At 44.5% G+C, this 4,939-nt stretch overlaps 1 long non-coding RNA gene across 1 annotated transcript; it reads right to left on the bottom strand.

Moving 5' to 3' along the window:
- Nucleotides 1–448: 448 nt before the first annotated feature.
- On the bottom strand, nucleotides 449–1,454 carry LOC127297259 (uncharacterized). The gene is made up of 2 exons (XR_007849035.2): nucleotides 950–1,454; nucleotides 449–836 (listed from the first exon to the last, which is right to left on the bottom strand). It is a non-coding gene; the product is annotated as an uncharacterized lncRNA (long non-coding RNA).
- Nucleotides 1,455–4,939: the final 3,485 nt, after the last annotated feature.

The raw sequence follows: 4,939 nt of genomic DNA, 5'->3' as shown, positions 1-4,939 counted from the left end.
AGGTGATTTCCATAATGAGTGTCCAAAGCTCCACAAAATGAGAGAGGTGATCCATAGTAAAAGGGTGTGTCGATTCAATCTTAGCGATCCAACTTTGCTCATGCAAGGATTGCGAAACTTTCCAATTCTTCCTCTTGGAGGAGGCATAGATGAGAGGCGCAATCTCAATGGGCTTCCTCCCGCTCAGCCAAGGGGCATGCAAAAAGGGTGTCTTTCTTCCATTCCCAAGGGTAATGGTAGTAGATACATAGAAGATCCACATGTCGTCCCTTGTGCAAGGGTTTCCATACCCAACCCAAATTTTATCGGGGTTCTTCCACTCAAGCCAAGGCCATCGAAGGCGTAGTCGCAAACTTGTCCATATGAAGCACCCCAAGACCACACAGGCATAGTAATCCATACAGACCATACATAATGGAAATATTGTCCTTTGAAGTCACGGATGATATGATAACAATGATACTATTTTATTGCTGGCGACAATGGTTTATTTGCTTATCGCGGTGGAATACGTAGTGACACAACATTTTTCACGTAGGTAGCATAGAACAAACAACTACATGGAAATACAAATATGTAGAAAGAACACCGCATTGATCGATCGGCACATCCAGGCCTAGCCAATCCCTGGGATCTGCCTGACATTGCCTACGGAGTTGACATAGACGATGACTCGTTTGTCGTTGAACTCCCTAGTCGCGATGGCGGGTGGCACAACAACCACCTTCACATCTGGCCGGTCGTTGAGGATCTTCTGCCTGGCCGCATTGACCGGCCACCCCAACACTTCCGGCCACGAAGATTTCATGCCGCTCATTTTTGGGCAACACAAAAACCTGAAAGTTTAAAACACAAAATAATCGTTGGAATTGGAAATGGAAACATGTATGCATGGGTATATGCACTGGTTGAGGGAAGAGGCGAGCGGAAAGGGGAAGAGAGCACTTACCAGCTGCTCCTAGTACTCGTGTGATTGATCGTTTCTGGTCCTAGATATTGAGTGAATGGAGTTGCATGCCCGCCCTCTATTTATGGATAATGTGAAGTATAAATTTGGCAGATTTTTCAAAAGCCATGTGAGTGAAACCCTCTTGTCAACTATTGAGGGTGGCACTATTGTCAACAGTTTTGACTGAGAACCTAGTGGTGATGAGTTGTTACGAATATTTCAACAAAAACAAATCAAGCTCATCAAGAAACTGATATTATTGGCCACATAATATGCTAAAAACATTTTCAAAGGAACTATCGAGCGTGATCTGGTTGCCGCAAAGGGCTGCACGTGTGATGTGCATCGCGATTTAGGATATACTCAGACCGCGCCGATAAGGAAGAGCCGGTCATACCCGCGCCGCTCCAGGATTATTATCGTTTTCCCAGAAATTTTCCACACCTCGGTGGAGAGATCGGCCGACCACCTGGAAATGTCAAAATGGAAGAGAGCCCAAGCTACTTTTCTGACCATCAACTTTAAACTGGAGCAAATTACCCCCCTAACTACACAAAACTGGGCAAATTACCCCCCCCCCCCCCCCCCCAGAAGCTAAAAGGCTGTTTTGTCTCTGGTTTTGCCACGGTGGAGTCCGGTTTTGAGCCACGTCGGACGGTAGTCGAGCCAAACCTGGTCGAGGCGCACTCCCCTTCGTCGAGCCGCACCAGACGCACGCTTCTTCCCCAAATCGTTGACTCCACCTCCCGTCGCCATTCTCCACCTCTTCCCCAAATCCCGCCGCCAGCATCCACCCCGTCCCCAAGTCCGGCCACGAGCGTCCTCCCTCATCCCCAAATCCGGCCGCCAACCTCGTCCTCCTCCCCAAATCCGACCGCATGGAGGTTGAGGAGGGATCTCAGGTCCTGGGCAGGTGGTACATCATGCCGGCGAGGAAAGAAGCGGCGGAAATCGAGGAAGCAGCGGCGGCGTTGCTGGATCTTGCGGGGGTGGAGAAGCAGCAGCTATTTGTGCCTCGATCCCCGCTGGATATGCAGCGTCTGGGTGTGGTTGGTGATGGTTGGAGTGAGTAGGAGTAGTGCAGTTGGTAGGTATGTGTTAGGAAAGTACTATCCAATGATCAGCTTTTGGAGATGGTTGGAGTAGATTAGTAGATGAGCACCAGTAGTGTAGTTAGTAGTAATGCTCATCTCTCTTTTGTAAATGAACCAAAGTTCTACTCTGTAATCAGACAAGCAATGTAAGGCTGTCATCTTTTGGTGTGAATATATGTCACAGTTATGTCCAAATCGATGTGTGAATGATAAATTTGGCCATACCTCATTTGATATATTATTACATCACAATTGATTCGACTTGTCTCAGGTTTCTATTCCAGTGGTGATGGCGCTGCCAGCAGCGTGTGTGTCGCCGAGCTGCCCCTGTTTTCTATCAGGTACTCTCTATTTTTCTTGGACTGATTGTTGAAGATCAAGACAGCACAAGCCATCCTCGCTTACCGTGGCATCAGACGGTTTTGTGAATCTCTTTTGCTGAAGATCAATGATTCAGTTCTTAAATACTGATACTGTACTGTTTCATGGCATGCCCATATATAAGTGCTGATGTTCACTGGTTAGTAGTTAGCCAAGAGTCCGGGTATACATTAGTGGAATGTACATGTAGGAAGAGGTTCATGCTGCTGCGGTATGTACATTGTTTATTCCCTGCTAGCTTACTGGTCCTTACATATGCTTGAATTCCCTATTATTATTTCAGAGCGTTTCAATTATGGTTTGGACGATTAAATGATGCTACCGTAATTGTTCTGTCCTTTTCCAATAGTGCATGAAACCTGTACTGTTACGACGAAGTGCATATTACTTTCACTCATGATCTACTCAGGGTGAACAATCTACTCTGATCTCACTAATGATGAAATATCTATTCTCAGTTAAACAGATTGGTGTCATAATGTTTGGCGGAGACGATGCGAGCCGTTCTGCTGCCATGGAAGCACTACATGCATATCCTGGTGAGAATATGTTATCTCTTGTGCAAATTGAAACAGTATTATTCTATGATTGCACACTGGGAAAATTGAAAACCATGCAAGCATCAGCATTCTATGATTCCATAATTTATCACAACCTTGTTTGACAAAACTAGAAACCTAACTTCTGTGACAAAACTAAACACAAATTAAACACAAAACTAGTGTGAGAAAATTAAACACAAAATTGCACTATTCTTCTCCTCCTTGCTGACCTCTCTTTTCATTCCCCAATAAGAACCATTTAAGTCTCCCTTCCTTTGGCACTGATTCTGTCACAACATCAGACATTCGAATTGTTTCTCTCTCTCGTTCAGTACATGGTTGACTATCTGGTTGAGAAGTGGACTGTCCAATTGCATGGGACGATTTCATTTGCTTTTTCTTTGGTGGAACAAAAGGTCGACGGCTAGGATCTTGGTGCATGGCTAGAGTTGGTTGCTGGCCACAAGCTTGTTGCATGGAAGGAGCTTCTTGATGTGCAGTCAGTTTCTTCCTTGATCTACATTTCTTCTCAAAGTACAATACATGCTTCTCTGGAACCTGAGCAGTATGTTGCTCCGGCGCAACAGTACTAGAATCCTGTAACAATCATTTTAGCAATCATTTTACCAGGCAACAAATAACAACAACCTAGAGATAATAGCAAAATATTACTAACCTTAGCTACTGCTTTATCCTTCTTTCTCTTAGCACTCATGGCTGCTTTCTTCTGCTGAGCATGCTCCCTGACAACATCTGGTTACTTGTACACTTTCTTTTGTTATGATTTTCACCTCCACATGCTGAGCACCTAATTATGCATCCTTTCCTTGATAATTTGTCACTCTTGGGTTTCTCTTGCTCTTCTCTTCTTCTCTCTGTCTTTGGCCTCCCAGGCATTTTCTTTTTTACTGGTGGAAAAGGCCTAGGGTTTGGAGCTATTGGCCAACTCTCTTTCCCCTCCACTGGTTGTAGTACTTGGCTGTACACCTGGTCATACAAATCAATCCTGTAGCAGGGTGCAATAAAGTCATCCAATTCTTTGCCCACTGTGTAAATAGCACTAATAGCATGGCAACATGGCAAACCAGAGAGCTCCCAATATCTGCAGCTACATGTAAATCTCTCCAAGTTCACAGTGAACCTTCTGTGTTCCCCTTCTTGGACCTCGAACCCTTTATCTCCATTGTACAATACTGTGCATATGTTGGATCGTTTCACATTTAACTTGAGTTTCTTGAAAATATTGGGGCATATTGTACCATGCCAACCCTGTGACTTTGCCTTATTCTCTGTTATTCTAGCCATCACCTTTCTCCTCGTGATTTCCATTGATGAAATTACTGGACAAAATCTTGCTCGCATAATAGCATTGTTAAATGACTCACACAGATTATTTTCAACCGAATCACAGTAGGAACCTAGCCTAAAATTGGCTCTACACCAATGTGCAGGAGCAGTCTTCATCATGTCCTTTGCACCATCCGGTGTTTTCTGTGCTAGTTTGGCCCTATTGTAGTTGAACTGAATTGTGTCACTTGATTTGGCTCAAGCCCAAAACAGTTTCTGGAAAATCTTGTCTCTATGCTGCTTTCTCCAATTTGCATATATATGTCTTGCACACATTCTGTGTTCTGCATTTGGGATAATCTCACTGACTGCCTTGATAAGGCCCTTCTGCTGATCAGACATGACAACCCAACCATCACCTTGGTTATTGATCTGTATGTCCTTTTGAAGAAGAGACAAAAACCAGTACCAGATGTCATGGTTTTCCCCTTCGACTGTAGCCCATGCAATTGGGTACATTTGGTTGTTAGGATCTCGGCCAATTGCACATAGGATCTGACCACTAACTGCACCTTTCAGAAAACATCCATCAAGGCCAACAACTCTTCTACAGCCAGCAAGAAAACTTCGCTTGCAACCTTCCAAGCAAACATACATTCGTTCAAAGACCGGCCTGTCAGTTACAT

Source organism: Lolium perenne, chromosome 4, assembly GCF_019359855.2.
Source record: "Lolium perenne isolate Kyuss_39 chromosome 4, Kyuss_2.0, whole genome shotgun sequence".
In the NCBI taxonomy this organism is placed as follows: Eukaryota; Viridiplantae; Streptophyta; class Magnoliopsida; order Poales; family Poaceae; genus Lolium; species Lolium perenne.
Note: the sequence above shows the minus strand (reverse complement) of the source record. Positions and strands in the feature narration are given on the sequence as shown.